Raw genomic sequence first — 6,970 nt, 5'->3', positions numbered from 1 at the left:
GTTCAGTCTCCAAATAATTTCTCCTGGTCCTGCCTTTCCAAGTTCCCAGCTAGATGTATCTCTCCTAGTGAGTCCTGCAAGCAGCTGGATTGGAGGGGGAGAGGTAGAGTCAGGTAGGTTTCCATGACCAGTTGTCCTCTTTGTAAACCTCTCTCCCTGTTTGATTTTCTCCTTGTCACTTAAGCACACTCTATGTCATGCAGTGCGTGTTTCCTGGACCTGTATTTCAGGCCAAACTCAGGTTTGCCAGGAATTGGTCCCCTCAGCTGCTAGCCCCCTTGAAGTGACTGCAAACTGGTTCCTTCCTTTGTCCTCACACTGCCTGGAGAGATGGCAGCTTCTTTCCCTGCATAATGGATATTGTGCAGCACGTCTTTCAGGTTTGCTGGACAATGTCTTTGATTTCTAAATTCTCCATACCCAGACACACCTTGGGCCTGCCAAAAATGCGGTTCCTTTAATTCACTTATCCTTCCACTATGCTCACGGAGGGAACTCTCTGGATGGTGCTTCTGGCCTGGCCCTGCCAGTGACTATGCTGCTGGGGATTTCTTTCTTATTTTATCAAACCTCCTGAGTCCCTGATCTGCTTTGAATGTACAGTTTTAGATTCCAGTAAAGTCCTTCTGCATTCTTTTTCGTTCACCCACCTTGCTGAGAAACTGCCATCTGCTTTCTTGATTTCACTCCACGGAGCAGCCAGAAAAGTGACCTCCCCTGATTCTGCTATCTTGAAAACCTCAATTGCTGGATTTTATTAAAGGCCTTTTCTGTATTTATCAAGATGATAATATGATTCTTGTCCTTAATTGTATTTGTGTCATGAATCACATTTATTGATTTGCGTATGTTGAACTAAACTTGCATCCCTGGGATGAAGCCCACTTGATCATGGTGTACTATCTTCTGGATTCCACCCCACACTCTAAAGCCTCTTCTGTTCCTAAGTTTTCTTAGTGGGGGTGGTCCCTTGATGCTGATAACCTATCAGACCTCAGGATTTTATTAAACTTTTTATTCTGTAACAATTTCATATTTATGGATAGTTGCTCTATTAGTTTCCTGAGACCACTACACCAAATTATCTTAAGCTTGGTGGCTTAAAACAACACAACTTATTGTCTCACAGTTCTGGAGGCCAGTGTCTAAATGAAGTTGTTAGCAGTGCTGTGTTCCTTCCAAAGATTCTAGGGTAGAATCTTTCCTTGCTTCTTCCAGCTTCCAGTGGCTCCTAGTGTTCCTCAGCTTTTGGTAGCACATCTCCAATCTTTGCTTCTGGCTTTACAAAGCTGCTGTCTAGTCTGTTTTTACAAAATACCTCAGACTGGGCAATTTATAAACAAAAGAAATGTATTTCTCACAATTCTGGAAGCTGGAGAATCCAAGATTAAAGTGCCAGGAGATTTGGAGTCTGGTAAGAAGCCTGTTCCTCATAGATGGAATCTTTTTACTTCATCTGCACATGGTGGAAGGAGCAAACAAGTTTCCTTCGGCTTCTGATATAAGGGCAATAATCTCATTTAAGAGTTAAAGGCCGCTCCCTCTGCCTTCCTTCCCCACAGCCGGCCGCCTCCTCGCCCGCCCGCCCGCAGCCCAGGAGCCGAGGCCGCCGGGGCGGCGGCGGCGCCCTCAGCCATGGCCTCGGGCGACACCCTCTACATCGCCACGGACGGCTCGGAGATGCCGGCCGAGATCGTGGAGCTGCACGAGATCGAGGTGGAGACCATCCCGGTGGAGACGATCGAGACCACGGTGGTGGGCGAGGAGGAGGAGGACGACGACGACGAGGAGGACGGCGGCGGCGGCGACCACGGCGGCGGGGGCGGCCACGGGCACGCCGGCCACCACCACCACCACCACCACCACCACCACCCGCCCATGATTGCGCTGCAGCCGCTGGTGACCGACGACCCGACCCAGGTGCACCACCACCAGGAGGTGATCCTGGTGCAGACGCGCGAGGAGGTGGTGGGCGGCGACGACTCGGACGGGCTGCGCGCCGAGGACGGCTTCGAGGACCAGATCCTCATCCCGGTGCCCGCGCCGGCCGGCGGCGACGACGACTACATCGAGCAGACGCTGGTCACCGTGGCGGCGGCCGCGTCAAGAAGGGCGGCGGCAAGAAGAGCGGCAAGAAGAGTTACCTGGGCGGCGGCGCCGACCCGGGCAACAAGAAGTGGGAGCAGAAGCAGGTGCAGATCAAGACCCTGGAGGGCGAGTTCTCGGTCACCATGTGGTCCTCAGATGAAAAAAAAGATATTGACCATGAGACGGTGGTTGAAGAACAGATCATTGGAGAGAACTCGCCTCCTGATTATTCAGAGTATATGACAGGAAAGAAACTCCCTCCTGGAGGAATCCCTGGCATTGACCTCTCAGATCCAAAACAGCTGGCAGAATTTGCTAGGGCTGCACAAAGATGTTCAGGGATAACTCTGCTATGAGAAAACATCTGCACACCCACAGCCCCAGAGTCCACGTCTGTGCAGAATGTGGCAAAGTTTTTGTTGAGAGCTCAAAACTAAAACGACACCAACTGGTTCATACTGGAGAGAAGCCCTTTCAGGTAGAGCCAGCTCCCTCTCCCCTCCACACTGCCTTGTGGTCTTTGTGCCACAAGCTAGGCCATGTGGCCATGACTTGGGGGGTGCCAGCCCAGAGTGAGGGTCTTCCTGTCACCCCTCCTGAGTCACTTGCAAGGCTCGCCTCGCCCCAGCCTCCCTGTGTGATCTAGATGAGGCCAGGTACCAGGCGTGGTGCTGTCTGTGGAGCACTTCCGTTTAGGTAGGAGAGTGACAGGGTTATGTGAGAGCAAACCCACAACTCAGTTCCTAGTTGTCCATGACGGGAGGGGAGTTTATTTTTGTTAGGTGATAGCATATTGAAATATGAGTTGGCAGAGAAGTTCTGACATTTTATTGTATGAGAATAAGTGGAGGTGATAGTTTATCTTGTTTTTAGAAATCCACAAGTAAGTGAGCCAACTGGCAACACAGTCGGTCTGACATGGTTCTTTTTTGACAGTTGACACCAGAAGACTTCTTATTCATTTTTATTTTGCTCTTTAAGAATGTTTATAGACACACTAGGGCCTCCGCCTGAGATTTTGGACAGTTCTTGCTATTTTACGGAGTGTTTCCCTCCGGTAGTATGTAGGCGAGCCATGAGGGCCGACCCAAGTCTTCAGAGGGTGTCAGCATGCACAGTTGGAGATCCCTGCCCACAGATTCTAGACTGCATCTCCCAGGACAGGGAAGAAAGTGTGTGGTAGAACAAATGGGCTGAGGTGCACCCAAGCGGCGAGCGCTGGCTCCCGGGGTCTGGTCACGCTTGCCAAGTGGGCTGATGTCTGGTCTTCCCTCGACAGTGCACATTCGAAGGCTGCGGGAAACGCTTTTCACTGGACTTCAATTTGCGCACACATGTGCGAATCCACACCGGAGCCTATGTGTGCCCCTTAGATGGTTGTAATAAGAAGTTTGCTCAGTCAACCAACCTGAAATCTCACATCTTAACACATGCTAAGGCCAAAAACAACCAGTGAAAAGAAGAGAGAAGACCCTTCTCGACCGTGGGAAGCATCTTCCAGGAGTATGATTGGGAATAAATATGCCTCTCCTTTGTATATTATTTCTAGGAAGAATTTTAAAAAATGAATCCTACACACCTAAGGGACATGTTTTGATAAAGTAGTAAAAATTAAAAAAAAAAAAAAACTTTAATAAGATGACATTGCTAAGATGCTCTATCTTGCTCTGTAATCTCGTTTCAAAAACACGGTGTTTTTGTAAAGTGTGGTCCCAGCAGGAGGACAATTCATGAACTTCGCATCAAAAGACAATTCTTTATACAACAGTGCTAAAAATGGGACTTCTTTTCACATTCTTATAAATACGAAGCTCACCTGTTGCTTACAATTTTTTTCATTTTGTATTTTCCAAGTGTGCATATTGTACACTTTTTGGGGATATGCTTAGTAATGCTATGTGTGATTTTTTCTGGAGGTTGATAACTTTGCTTGCAGTAGATTTTCTTTAAAAGAATGGGCAGTTACATGCATACTTCAAAAGTATTTTCCTGTACAAAAAAAAGTTATATAGGTTTTGTTTGCTATCTTAATTTTGGTTGTATTCTTTGATGTTAACACATTTTGTATAATTGTATCGTATAGCTGTATTGAATCATGTAGTATCAAATATTAGATGTGATTTAATAGTGTTAATCAATTTAAACCCATTTTAGTCACTTTTTTTTCCAAAAAAAAAAAAAAAAAAAGAGTTAAAGGCCTTATCTCTTAATAATTTTACATTGGGGTTAGGTTTCAACATATGAATTTTTGGGGAGACACAAGTCTTCACACTATAGTGACTTTCTTCTTTTTGTGTTTCTCTGTGCCCTTTCCTCTTCTAAGAGTGCTAGTCATTGGATTTAAGGAGCACCCTAACTTCAAGATGATTTCATTCAGTATCTTTAGTTGCATCTGCAAAAACTGAGAATAAGTTAATGTTCTGAGATTCTGGATGGGAATGAAATTTTAGAGGACTTTATCCAACCCACTAATCCGCAATTTTGCAAAGAATAGAGGGAATCCCTGTATACTCTTTGCCTTCACATAAGCTTTTAATCTGAAGTGGAATCTTCTCAAACTAGGCAGACCAATTAAATCTCCATGCTGCAGTTGCCTATGCCCAGGTTACATCTCTTGATGTTCAGTCATTTTAGGTACCTCACAGAGCAGTTTCTCTCTGAGGTCCCAGTACATCCGAGATGTGATGGTACAACAGCTTCCTGCCTTTGCTTTGTGAAGAATTTGAAAACACTATTCTCATTCTTATTTCCTTGGATCTGCCCTGGATGTTGGTATTGGGAAAACTGCTCTTATTTGTTTATTGTTTAGATTAAACTTGCTATTTTGAGAGAATTGTAGATTTACATGCAGTTGAAATATATGGTAGAGGAAAATATTGTGTACCTGTTCCCCAGTTGACCCCAAAGGCAACTTCTTGTCCAGCTATAGTATAATATCATAACCACAAAATGGACATTGATATAATTCACCCATTGTGTTAGTCAGCTTTACATCATTGTGACAAATATCTGAGAAAAACAACCCAGAGGAAGAAAGATATTTTGCCTCATGTTTTCAGAGGTTTTGGTCTGGTTGATAGGCTCTAGTGCTTTGGACCTGAGGTGAGGCAGAATATTGAGGAAGGAGAGCTTCATGGTGGAGGAAAGGGCTCAGATCATGGCAACCAAGAGATAGAGATATAAAGTTAGAGAAAAGAAGGAGGAGGAGTAGTAGTAGTAAATAAATGCAGGAGGATGAGGAAGAAGAGGAGGAGGAGGAGAAGGCAACTGAGATAAGAAATATTCTTATACTCCTTCCTGGGCATGTCCCCAGTGACCTACTCCCCCCAATCATGCCCCATTACGTACAATTTATACCAGTATAGCTATCAATAGATTAATCTACCAATGAGGTCAGAACCCTCATGATCCAATCACTTCCCCAAATCCTCACCTGTGCACATTGCTGCACTGAAGACCAAGCCTTCAAACCATGAACCTTTGGGAAATACTCGTGTGTGTGTGTGTGTGTGTGTGTGTGTGTGTGTGTCTGTCTGTCTGTCTTTCTCTCTGTGTATTTAGTTCTATGTAAGAATTTTTCTTTTTTAATAACTCAAAGTGCTCAATGTTCATTACCCATCTTCTGTAATGTAGTTTGAGGGTTCATCAAAAGCACTTGAAAATCCATTTAAAAAGACCTATACTTAGAAACACAAATCAGCCTGCCTATCTTTCCTGGGGATAGAAAGTGCCTGACTTCAGAGTCAGAGCTTTGATTCCTGATCCTTAATGAGGCTGATGAAATGTCTTCCATTCATTTCTGAAGAATTGACTCTATTAAGGGGATGATTTCAAACAAACATAAGTCAAACTTTTTATAAGTTACTTTACTTCAGACATGAGCTTTGAATTGGGAGAGATGTTTGAATTCTGGTTTTGCCATTTACTAGAAATGAAACTTAAGAATATCATAAATGTTTGAGAAAAGCTGGTAGGTGTCAGATCAAGTGTTTAGATTATAATTTAAAGCTAATGGGGTAGGGCTGGATTATTTTAATTGGGGGAATGATACCAACAGATTTGCATTTTAGAGAGATCTGTAGCAGCTCATTGCCATTTTTGGTTTAACAGCTTATTTGAGACTGAGGAAAATCATGAGTCTTTTTTTTCTATAAAGTGCATATATATGATAACACAACTTTAAATACAATTTCCACAAGTTTCTGAAGACCAAGGACTTGAGTCTACTAAATCTAGGGTAGAGGAATTTTTTCTTTCCCTATTGGAGGTGAGATGAATACCTGAGTCAGTTGGGAGAAGGTGAAGAACTTGAACATATTCATATGCTGAAGGAACAGAGCCAGGGAGAGATAGGAGATATAGTAGAGGAGAGAAACAGAAAACAATCCATCACTTCTTCCTTATCCCTGAGGAGGCAGGATAGAGAATAAAGGAGATGTAATCATCTTATGGCTGTTGGGAAGATACTTCTAGTAAATTGAGAAAGAAGGAAGAGTCGGTGTAATCTTCATTAAGTTACTTTTAATCTGTCACATTGATCAGGTCAAAAACCTTGGAAGTGTCCTTGAATCTCCTCTTTCTCTCACTCTCTGCATTTAATTGTTGGTAGGTTCTCAGCTGTGTCTTTAAAGTACATTTTTGAAACTGACCATTTCTTTCCTCTTCTATATTTAGCAACTTTAATGCAGAGAGTGCATTTTCCTGTTTCATTCTTGCCTGTACAGTCTTGCACTCCAGATGAATTGGAAGTGTTTATTAAAATATATAAACCAGATCCTATCACTCCTCAGCTTAAATCCTTCACCGCTTCTGATTACCCTTTGAATAGAATCCCAAATCTCCGTGACCTTCATAACTTGGCCCCTGTCCCCCTCTGTCTTTA

General features: G+C 43.8%; 1 pseudogene across 1 annotated transcript; it reads left to right on the top strand.

Moving 5' to 3' along the window:
* Positions 1-1,591: 1,591 nt before the first annotated feature.
* Positions 1,592-3,775, top strand: LOC306665543 (transcriptional repressor protein YY1-like; annotated as a pseudogene). The gene is made up of 2 exons (XR_013766703.1): positions 1,592-2,566; positions 3,368-3,775. The product of XR_013766703.1 is annotated as a transcriptional repressor protein YY1-like (transcript).
* Positions 3,776-6,970: the final 3,195 nt, after the last annotated feature.

This window comes from Sciurus vulgaris (genome assembly GCF_902686455.1).
Source record: "Sciurus vulgaris genome assembly, chromosome: 7".
NCBI classification, from domain to species: Eukaryota; Metazoa; Chordata; class Mammalia; order Rodentia; family Sciuridae; genus Sciurus; species Sciurus vulgaris.
This window is presented reverse-complemented; position numbering and strand designations above follow the sequence as displayed.